Consider the following 12,312-nt stretch of genomic DNA (forward strand, 5'->3'; position numbering starts at 1 on the left):
CTGAAGTTCTGTGTTACAGCACTTGCCTCATTCCCACTGGGGAATATTCCCTCTGGCTGTGTCCGAATCTCATCTGGTAAGGACTGACATGTTTGCTGCTAAAGTTTTTCCTGAGACTATTTTGTCTCTTTAAAAATAGCTAGCTAATGAATGTGTCCTATTAAAAGAACAGATATTTCTGAAAACCAGTGGTCTCTGCCAGCAGTCTATGGAAAAATTGTGTGCCATTTGGCTTGGCTAAATTTGCATCCAACCTTTCCAGGATTTCTGTCCTGCACAAGCAGCTGATGCATTCACCACAAGGGCAGTTACCCAGACGTGAACACGAGGAGAAGGGCTTTGCGTTATCACAAACAGGATGGAGATGCCTTCACAGAACAGCCTTTCCATTAGGATGCACTCTGAATTTGGGTGCAGAGCTGCTGCGCTGTCCCTTTGTTCATCTGTCTCTGGACTCGGATACTCAGCAGGACCATGGCCTCAGGATATGCTCTGGGATGCAGATGGTCCCTGTGTGGGCTCTACAGGGCTTGCCCCAGGTCTATTGCCGACACAAGCACTGACCCAGGAGCAGCTGCTCACGCTGCAGGGCCAACCTTAATCTGGAAAGCAAAGTCTTCCCCTGCTTATTAAGGACAGCCAGCCCTGATTCTGCTAATACCCCGCTGGGACATATGGGCTCTGCCGCCCCCGCCACAGGCAGCCCACATGCGGACTGGGCATAGGGAGAACACAATGGCACCTGGGGCTTTTAGAATCAGTTAAGTGATCTGCTTTGGCAGAGCACATCCACCACGTCAGTCCCTTGAAAATGAAGACTCTTGCCATGGTCAGTGCATAGGATAGAAATTTCCTTTGGTAGCCAGAATTGAATGTATTATTTTGTTGTTCCCTTGCCCTACCTCCTCCTTACCTTTCAGTCCAATTTCACTCTCTTTCTCCCCATTGCCATTCAATTTGCCATGAGTGTTTCCCCCATCACCACCTGCCCACCATGTATCTGGGCATCAACCATGCCCCTTTCAACAGGCTGAGCACCCCCTGGGGGGACTGAGCACCTCAAAGCTCATCCCTGTCCTCGGGACTGGCTGCCCTTCAGCCCTGCCAGACTGGGCCAGAAGCAAACAGAAATTACTTCTGTGCTGGATGCAGAGCAGCATTGGGCTTGGCCCGGAAGGATGCCCTGGTGTCACCATCCCATGGCCTGCCGCTGCTTGCCACACCAGTTCTGCATGGCTAACAACCCTTGGGCATGGCTGTTGCCTGTCTTGTCTGGCCAGAAAAGAGAGTCAAGCAGGCATCTCCCAGGGGCTTAATTAAACTGTAAGCAAATGACTAATCTATTGTGAAGCAAAACACCCTCTTCCTCACCTTGGCAGATCTCAAGAGGAGACCTTCCCTCCCCTCAACTACGTGTGCAGCAGAACCGTGTAACTTGGATTATTTCACCCCACGTATTCCCTCACTCTACAATGGTCAGTGGGATGAGAGCAGTGCCCCTGCTGCCAGCAGTGGTATCCGTATGGGGACCCTGGGCTGGGGACACCAGGATGGACACCCCACATCCAGCACTGACACGGAGCTGGAAAGGGCAAGGGTCTCGATGACAAAATTACTGGGGAACACCACCGCATTGCTAGAGTTCCTACACGTCTTAACATATGGCCTTGTTTTCCAAAGGCTTATACCTAGCCCAAATTTGTGAAGATTTTCACAGGAACAGCAGAAGGCACACCCCAAAGGCCTCTCACACCTGCCAAATTTCACAACTCTGCTCCAAACCACAGAAAAATAGAGCCCAGAAAGGTCACTGATATTTTTAGTCTTACTTCATAAGGAAACACAGCCCTGCAGTGCACTGCCTCGCGCTCTCTCTGCATTCCCCACTGCTATGCTTGCATTGTTGTCCAGCCTCTGCCAAATTTGTCAGTGAAGTAGATGGCGCAAAAATATTGGGTTCCAACAAGCTTTGGCAATGCCTTCCCCCTGTAACCACAGCCCTCGGGACATGTCCTTGCCATGTGTTAGCACCTCACAGTCTCTGGGTCTGCAGGAAGGGGGTCCACGGCTCCCTGGTGGGGAGCTGTACCTGCCAAAAGAGCTCCCACAGCAATGCTCTCGGTGTGGCACTGCAAGTGGTGTGAGAGATCTGCCTGGTGACGGTGCTGCCCAAAGCACGGTCGGATATTTGAGTGAGCTGACATTCCCAAAATCTCTTGAACCTGAAGTATGGTCAGATATTTGGGTGAGCTCGCATTCAGCAAAGTCTCCTCCAAAATCTCTTGAACCTGTGGATTTTGCTAAGATACTAGCCAAGCAAGCAATGTTTAAAAAGAGACGCCTGATATTTGAGGAACAGAATTTAATTGCATTCCTCAGCATAAATATGGGATAATTGCTTTCTCTCTTTAATAAACATACCACGTTTATGTGGCATATAATGACCTGAGAGGACACAAAGTGTGGCACACAAGCAGGAGGCTATTAAGCCAATGATATATCGTAACATTTGAAAGAGGGAAGGATGTGTCTGTAAGTGAGTCCCCACAGACCCTGAATCAGCAGCCTGTGGTACTGGGGAGCAGGGGGGTGAGCACCCAGCTCCTTGGTCGCTGGGGGCAATTGGGGTGTGGGAAGGCATGAGAAGGCAACACCTGCACTCCTACCCCCTACCTCAAAATGGTGATTAAAGGGAGTTCTGAAGCTCTGGTAAGTCCTTAGAGTATCAGCAGGCAGAAAAGCAAGCACTAGGAGAAGAAGCTGGGCACAGAGCAAGAGTGTGCCATCCCCTGTGTTCTGCTGGATGGGGCAGAGCCTCCCCCAGAAGCTCCTAGGGTATTAAATTGCTATAAGCATCCTGCTTTGTTAACATCTCCTGGCCCTCAGGTGTACGGCTTTGTGCTCGGTTTTGTGAGGGTGAGTGCTCGAGTGCTTCTTGCTCACATGTGGTTGCCAGGCAGTACCGCTCCACGATGTCCTCTTTTTGTCACCGGTGCACCAGCCACCTCTGTGCCACCCACGGGCATCGCCGGCGGTGAGACCAGGCTTTCTTCTGAGAAGTCAAGAACAGCGTTAGCTGGGATGAGACAAAGTAAATGTTCCCTGAAGTCTGTGTGCAATACGCACGAGAGAAGATGATTTCTGCTCATGATAAATTCAAAGATGTAGACGTTAAGCAGCTTGTAGTTGCTTAATTTCATTTAACATTGACACTTTGATTTCATGCCATTCTGCTTTCTAAGACACTGTCATGCGATACCACGCGAAACGCTTTCTATTTCTTCCAGCAAAATTCATCGTGTCATCAAAAGCATCCATTTAGTTTGAGATGAGAAGGTACATTTATTTATAGCGGTGTGGGTTGCCATCGTTTTTAGTGACCTCTGTCAGGTCCCTGAGCACAGTGCCAGCTGCTGCACTATTTGGCCTGTATCTTGTTGCACTTTATTAGTCTGAATCTCAGCCCTGTCCTGCATCAGAGCCCCAGAGCAGACGTGCAGACACACGGCTGTCACAGCAGCTTATATGGAGATTACCGGGAAGATTTTCATCCTCAGACTTTTCTCGTTTTATTCCATTGCTAATCCAAAAGTAAATAACAAATTTTGAAGTATCCTCTGGAATTAAAAATTAATTTTAAAAGTGTGTTTTGATTTCGTCAAAAGGTTTCAATAAAACAACAGATCTGTGATGCTTTAATAAGCTCAGAACACCTTGTTTTTCCTGTTTGCTTAAACAAAGAAAAGCGTAATTTTATCAAAATCAATACACGGGGCATTTTGCTTTGCGTAAAAGGGCTATCTCTGACACTGAAATGTTTGGTCAAACACTTCTGCTCAGCTCGGCGAAGGACAAGTGAGAAGACACAGGGCAGCACTTGCCAAGGCATTGGGAGGCTCTTGAGGCACGTCCTTGGCCCACATGTGGCACTCCTCTCCCCTGGTTTGACAACTCCATAGGTCAATAGTGTCCTGTGCCCACAGCTGCTGTGCACACTGGGGTTACCCATGGTGCAGTGGAACCAGATATCACAGAATCACAGAATCATAAACATTGGAAGAGACCACTGAGATCACCTAGTCCAACCCCCAACCCATTCTCACCACGCCCACTGACCACGTCCCTCAATGCCACATCCACACAGTTCTTGAACACCTCCAGGGACAGTGACTGCACCACCTCCCTGGGCAGCCTGTGCCACTGCCTCACCTCTTTTTCGGAGAAGGTTCTCCTAATACCCAACCTGAACCTCCCCTGATGCAACTTGAGGCCATTCCCTCTCATCCCATCACTGTTACCTGGGAGAAGAGGCTGACCGCCACCTCACTACAACCTCCTTTCAGGCAGCTGTAGAGAGCAATCAGGTCTCCCCTGAGCCTCCTCTTCTCCACACTGAACAATCCCAGCTCCCTCAGCCGCTGCTAGTAAGACTTGTGCTCCAGACCCCTCATAGCTTCATTATCCTTCTCTGGACATGCTCCAGGGCTTCAATGTCTTTCTTGAAGTGAGGGGCCCAAAAGTGAACACAGTACTTAAAGTGTGGCCTCATCAGTGCTAACATCATGGAAGGAAGGTATATAATCAGTCTCTTTCTGTGTTTGTGGTTCTTATGACAGAAATAAATGTTCTCTCCATATATTTATTAGCGTTCTGTGTAGAGGAAGCACATCTCTTTTACAGCCCAATGCAAAACCTGTTTCTTATTTCTGTTCTTATTGCATGAAAAAGACCCTTAAGCAAGGAGGACAAAAAAACCTCCATGTACTGCAGAAGATTCCCAATGACTTTTCCTAAAAGCCACATGTACTTGGATGAACGTTTATCACACAGTTGCTTGTGTGTATGGTCTAGCTATGTGTCTCAGTGACAGCAGACAAGATTCAGCAATGTGTCCCCCTGCTGTGGCTTCTGGGGACCCTCTCCTCCCCCAGCCAGCCCACCCCCACCACCTCACAGAGTCTGGAAACCCTCCACAGCAGAATGAAATTTGCTGCTTCGCAGATAGGTAAGAACTCAGTGCAGCAGAATAATTAGTAGGGATGATTAAAGGCAAAGATTACGCATTAGCAAAGGAAGATAAGCATTTAATTTCTAGCCTTATTACATTTCAGGCTAGAATATTGGTTCCAAAGGTTGCTGCAGACATATTTGCCTTCCTATATATGTATGTGCATAATGTACATACGTACGATTACAATCTCCTGCCTTGCTTTAATAATACATTTAATTGCTTTCTGGTCCCGCCTCAATCTGCCTACATCCATTTCACAGAGAGAGATTATTTGCTGTTAGCCTTTAGCAAATAAATTGTCTGCCATCCTTAACACGGGTAATAAAAAGCACTGCATCAGCCTGCTCGCAGTTCTGTGCATTACATCTGCTTCCATACAAAGTATAGATGACAGCTGTTATGCTTGTGCCATCACCAGCAAATTGAGTAAGTGTGCAATGTAAAATGTAAGCCTGATGGATTTGCCGAGAGTCATATTCAGCGTCTTCCATCACCCTTGTTGTGACAGTAAATAAATATTTGCGTATGATATTTGCATTACATATTACATCTACGTGCTATCTTTTTTAATGCCATACATTATAACGCATAATAAATATACAGGTGCAATACTCTGAGCAACTCACATGTTTGCATACATGCATACTTAGACACAACAGCACTCCTGCATGCAGGAAATGCACCCATACATCTAAACTATGGCTATCGTTAGTGCTCTCTACAGCAACAGATATCTCCCTCAAGTATTACACAACTGAACACAAACTGAGCTGGAAAGGGGAGAAGACACACGAAAAGAAAGGGAGATCGATGTCCAGGTCACACTTTTCCATCTGAGCAGGAGTTCCTGGTGTGACATTTGTCCTCAGGGGAGGAAGCGGAAATGGGGAACACCAAATCCTTTCCCCTATTGCTTTCACACGGGAACTGTTGGGATGTAAAAGTTCCACAGTGGCATGAATGCAATGGCCAGAGAAATCCCAGGACATCAGGTGTGAGGCTGCTAAGTTGAGAATTTAGAAGTAACCTGGTAGGAGGAAGGAGCTACTGAAGATACCATGATCTCCTCCGTGGGGTGTATGCTGCACATCTGGGCTTATATTTGCTCTAAACGGCTATAATCATCTTTGGTAGAAGAATAGAGGGCATTGCAGCTCCCAGACTGCTTTTATTTCCCTCTCTCCTTTTCCTTTTTTTTTTTAATCAGGAGGAAGGGGTAGCAGTTGACATTTTTTTTCTCTGATAAATATCAGACACGTTCCACATTCCACTTAGCAGTAAATAAGGACAGTGCTGACAAATGTCAATGTGCAAATTTTGCCGTAGCCTCATTTTGTACTTGTTTTGTTCAGCTCCCCATTGAGTGAGCAGCCAGAAAGGGCATGAAACAGCAAGAGCTGGGATGTGATGTACTGGAACACAACACGTGGCAGAGAAAATTGATGAAGAGGAAGAAGAAGGAAGATAAAAAAGGTATTTCAGCATGTCCTTGCCCTTTGAGATTGTTGGCATGAATGCTGCAGATGCCAGAAGCTGTGTAAGATTCGGAAAGCAACAGGACAAGTTCAAGAAGGAAGAATCTCTCAAGTGCTGCTATTCACATGGACATCACCAAGCCATCAGGTAGGACTGCTCGGAGAAAGACTCACTGCACACCTGCACTTTTCTCAGACCTCAGATCTGCAACTGGCCTGGGCTATGTGTGTTCCTCCTTTGGGGTCTTTAGGTGCCATTTTGTTGTGCAGTTTGATGACTCTGGTGACCAATGGTTCCACGTCCAGGTAGAGGCCGGTAACGAGCGGTGTCCCCCAGGGGTCTGTCTTGGGACCAGTGCTCTTTAACATCTTTATCAATGACATCGACGATGGAATCGAGTGCACCCTCAGCAAATTTGCTGATGGCACCAAGCTGAGTGGTGCGGTTGACACAGAGGAAGGAAGGGATGTCATTCAGAGGAACCTTGACAGACTTGAAAGGTGGGCCTGGGTGAATCTAATGAGGTTCAACACGGCAAAGTGTAGGGTTTTGCACTTGGGCCGGAGGAACCCCAGGCATCTATACAGACTGGAAGGAGCAGTCCTTGAGAGCAGCTCTGCAGAGAAGGACCTGGGGGTCCTGATGGATGACAAACTTAACATGAACCAGCAGTGTGCTCTTGCAGCTCGGAAAGCAGATGGTATCCTGGGCTCCATCATGAGAGGGGTGGCCAGCAGGGACAGGGAGGTGATGGTCCCTCTCTACTGTGCTCTTGTGAGGCCCCATCTGCAGTACTGTGTCCAGGTATGGAGCCCCCAGTACAAGAAAGACAGAGAGCTGTTGGAGGGGGTCCAGAGAAGGGCCACAAAGATGATCAAGGGGCTGGAGCACCTCCCCTACGAAGACAGGCTGAGGGAGCTGAGCTTGTTCAGCCTGGAGAAGAGAAGGCTGCAGGGTGACCTCATTGCAGCCTTTCAGTACCTGAAGGGAGCCTATAAACAAGAAGGGAGTAAACTCTTTGAGAGGGTAGATAACAGCAGGACAAGGGGGAACGGTTTTAAGTTGAAAGAGGGAAGATTTAGGTTGGATGTTAGGGGGAAGTTCTTTACAAGGAGAGTGGTGAGGTGCTGGAACGGGCTGCCCAGACAGGTTGTAGATGCCCCGTCCCTGAAGGTGTTCAAGGCCATGTTCGATGGGGCCCTGGGCAACCTGGTCTAGTAAATGGGGAGGTTAGTGGCTCTGCTTGGCAGGGGGGTTGGATATTCATGATCCTTGAGGTCCCTTCCAACCCAGGCCATTCTGTGATTCTGTGATTCCGTGACTCTTAACGAAAACATTTTATTAAAACCTTCTGTCAGCTCTCTGTTCCTGTAGCTCTGGGCTGAGAAATACAAACGCTGCAATGAACCCTGAGCTCAGCTGAGCTCACACGTCCATAAGAATAGCAACCCCATCGCTGTGTGCTCAGACCTGCTGTCTGGTAGCAGCAAGGAAGCTGGTTTTAATGTCAGAGGTGTAAATTAAACCAGACAGGAACAAATTGTGAACTATAAAGCACACATGTGAAACTCCTAAACATCCCATTGTGTAAGGAAAGAGCAGACAGGCCCTGTGGGCTGGGCTGCTTTGGAGATCCCTTGGCCAGTGAGGTCCCAGTGGCCAGTGCTTCACTGTTCCCTGCACTCTGCTGGTGAGTGGGCTGTGTAAGAAACTTTAGCTTCTCCTTAAAGCCCTTGTCTTTCAAGAAAATCATTGTTTTCCTTGGTTTCTGTTAGAGGAAGACACCAAATGAAGCTCTGGGTGACACTCTGCCCTGAGCCCAATGTGGATGCCAGTGTGAGGCTCTGTCCTTCCCCAGCCCATGATGCATCCTGAGTGCAGGCCCCAGGGCTGCGCCTATCCTCAGCCTCTCCATTTATTTCTAACAACATCAGGGGTTGCCTCTGTATGTAAATCATTCTGATTATTGCCCTTTTATTACAGCACCATCTGCTTGCATGGCGCTTTGCGGCCGTAAGGGTGGTGCTGCCACAGCTGTGTGTATGGATGTTTAGGTGCTGTGTGGGAGCCGGGGAGTCTGACCTCTCTGCAGGCAGAAGCCCCACCAGGGGGCTTTCACTTGGTGTAAGGGCCCATTGTACCCAACACCCTATTAGGTGAGCAGACCCACAAAGTGTAGATGTTTCTGGGCACCAAACTGAGACGTGTCACGTACCAAAAGAGAGAACCTTCCCTTTCAATGCCTGATAAATTATTTTAGTGGCCACATCTCAAGGATTTACCAGGACAGGGGCTGCACAGGCAAAGCACCGAGTGTGCAGGAAAGGGAGGTGTGAGGGGAGAAAGGAATAAACCTGTTAAAAGATCGAGGCTTTGTATATGCAGCAGAAATAATATTTCAGACCTGCAATAACACATAGCTTTAAACTGAACACAGTGTTTGGGCTTCTAATATATCCAGTTGTCATGTTTCTGCTATATTTGCTTTGTGTTGAAGGAACGCGGTCTGAGAGCCCAAGCCAAATCTTCAGGTTTATAAAACAAAAGGGTGTTGTTGTTTTTGTCTTTATTTCAACTAAATATCACATCCACTGCTCAGTTTAAACATTCTTGCCGGGCCTGGCAATAGAAACACAGCCGTGTTTTCTGATCCACGTGAAGGACAAAGAGACAAAGTGACAAAGTGACAAAGGCAGCTGCGTGGCACAGCTGGCAGAAAGAAGCAGTCATCCCGGTGCAGCTCTGCCCCCGGCCACCCACGCCCTTGTCAGGAACAAGAAGGACATGAGGTGGTTGAACACAGCCACAGCTTTAGCTTATCCTTGGTCTTTGATAGTGCTTTGTGTATCTCCAAATGTAGCCTCCTCGCAGAAGAAGTTCGGCTTAGTGACGGGTTGCAGAGCTCTGGCCAGGCCTGGTGTTTGTCAGTGAGGGGAGGAAGGCCAAGTTTCCCATCTGCATGTTTAACAGTGATTATTTACAGTGTTTTGAAGAGATTCTAAAGATACTTTTTAAAAAATGTTTTCTCCCTTGTCTGAAGTCTTTGAAAACTTTGAAGTTGGTCCCATCCTCAAGAAATGGGGCCTGGCTGACAGCAGGATGCGAGCTGAGGAAGGGATGAGAAGAGAGCCTCGCTGTTGGAGTGGGGTGGCCTACAGCTGCTTGCCATGCCCTGGCTCAGGCCTGAGGCCTGCAGTGGGGAGATGGGCAGGAGGGGGGATTGCCGTGATGGCCACGCTCTGCTGCCAGTTCCTAATGAATCCTGTGTGCACTGGTGGAACAGCGAGGGCGAGAGCTGCTGAGGGAGGAAGGCTCAGCGGGAGCAGGTGGTGGGAGCATTGCCTGCGGGGCTGCCAGCTCCTCAGCTCTCGAGCAGATGGCACAGGGAGGGCAGAGCGAGCACGGTTTGGCTGTATCTTAACATCCACTGTTGGGGGGACGTACAAAAAGCACTACAGAACTGAATCAAGGTGAATGCCACGTGCTGTGATTTTCCCTTGGGTGCATTTCCTTGAGTTGTCACATCAGGTACAGTGCAGGATCCAGCTCTGCATATACCACCAGGCGAGATGAGCCCTACGCTTCTCATAAGTTTGCCTGCCAGCAAGCAGTGGGATGCACGTTACACAACACTGCAGTTTTTAGAGCAGAAAACTGGTGCTCGAACCCACCCATCACTGGGCCCTGCACACCTCCCTTGTCGTCTATGGACTAATATTTTCCACTCAGTGCACCCATAATAAACACAGTGTGAAGGCCCGGCTGGAAAGCCAGATCCTCCACAGCAGGATGTCCTGCTGCAAATATTTGGGGAGGTGTGTTTCGCTTTGAAATGCCTGGTGTGAGCCTGGCCTGGGGCTGGCTGCCTCCTCAGAGCCACATCCCACGTGCCTCAAGTAGATACAGCAGAGCTGCAGGCACAAAACTGGCAGAAAGCTCAGTTGGGATTATGGCAGAGTCATAATTCTTACCATTTTGTATGCCCCTTCTAAATATATGTTGGGAAAGCAAAATCCACAATGAGGGAGGAACATTTGTAGAAATAAAGCTAATTGCCTGCTGAGGTGGTGGCTTAAGGGAAGGGAAGGGGATGGAAAGGAAGGGAAGGGAAGGGAAGGGAAGGGAAGGGAAGGGAAGGGAAGGGAAGGGAAGGGAAGGGAAGGGAAGGGAAGGGAAGGGAAGGGAAGGGAAGGGAAGGGAAGGGAAGGGAAGGGAAGGGAAGGGAAGGGAAGGGAAGGGAAGGGAAGGGAAGGGAAGGGAAGGGAAGGGAAGGGAAGGGAAGGGAAGGGAAGGGAAGGGAAGGGAAGGGAAGGGAAGGGAAGGGAAGGGAAGGGAAGGGAAGGGAAGGGAAGGGAAGGGAAGGGAAGGGAAGGGAAGGGAAGGGAAGGGAAGGGAAGGGAAGGGAAGGGAAGGGAAGGGAAGGGAAGGGAAGGGAAGGGAAGGAGGAAATTCTGCCTCTACCAGCAGCAGGTCCCAGAATGTCCCACTGGAACAGCCACAAATCCTGAGGAAAATGGTGTCACAAGACACTCCCTCTTAATCCAGAAAACAACATCCATGTACTAAACTATACCACACACCCATGGATGTGATTCTGGGAATTTTACTGAATGGCAAGGTAGCAGCTTCCCCATGTTTCCTATAGAGCTTGGTCAACCTGCCACAAATGCAGGACGTGGCACAGCAAGACAGGATTTACATACCGAAAATTTAATTTCAAAGGGTTAAAATATGCGCTCATTAGCACATGAGCCTGATGGACAAGTTTGATTAATGCAGTAGTCTACAGTGCTCTGGAAAATGCTAAGGATAGGTCTCACTGCACTTTAAACATTCTTGAAGGTGCTATGATGTGTGTGCTAAGATGTTTTGCTGAGTCAAACCTGAGGAAAGGACTTTGTAATGCTGTGGTCAGCATGTTATGTGTACATGGGGAGAGCTGTCAAAACTTAGGAAGATGAATTGCTTATAGGTTCAAAAAGCATGCCTTCCATTTATATTTTCACATATATAACAGTGTCATAGCAGCAATAGTTACGTGATAAAGCTGTGGTTCAAGGCAGCTCAGCAAGAATGAATAAATCTTCATAATTGACAAGCCGTAATAATAATAAACACGTGAAGTTTATTTCTCCCCCTATCCAGTCGAAAAATGATTACATGGGAATCCTTACCAGCAGCTGGGCCTCTTCTAAATGACTACCAAGCCAATCCTCTCTGCAACCTTTGCCAGCTCCAACATCTCAGTAATTAAAAAGGTTGTCGCTAATACTAGAGAGGACAGATGCTTCCCCTAGGAAGTCCTGTCTTCCAATTCTCTGGTATCACAGCTATGCTGTGGCCTGATTTGCTTTGATTGCTACTACAACCACCCGATATGTTATCAGTGCTCAATAAACACCATGGTCCTGTTGAGGTGAGATATAAGATATGCAATGAGAATGCACCCTCTGTTTCATTTTTGTGCTTACAAGATGCTTACTGCACCACAGCATCCCAAAAGGCAGCATGTTTGCTGCAGCTCCAAATTTGTGTTTTACCCTGAGAAATGAGGTCGTTGTTATTTGCTATATTAAAAATACCTACAGGAATGTGGCAGGTCACTAAAGGGTGTTGGCAACAAAACTGCAAGCACTTTGCTACCTTTAAAGGGGTTCTTCCCATTCTAAGCATAAGATTTATGACCACGCATTATTCTGGATTAGCACAGAAGATAAACAGAGTTGCTGGCTCTGGCCTCAGCAAAGCTCAGTCCTCATGAAGCTGATACACAGCAGCACATTAGTGCCATTGACATCGCTCTCTGCTTGGCTGAGCTATTTGTG

The sequence above is a fragment of the Gallus gallus genome, chromosome 2, assembly GCF_016699485.2.
Source record: "Gallus gallus isolate bGalGal1 chromosome 2, bGalGal1.mat.broiler.GRCg7b, whole genome shotgun sequence".
Lineage (NCBI taxonomy): Eukaryota > Metazoa > Chordata > Aves > Galliformes > Phasianidae > Gallus > Gallus gallus.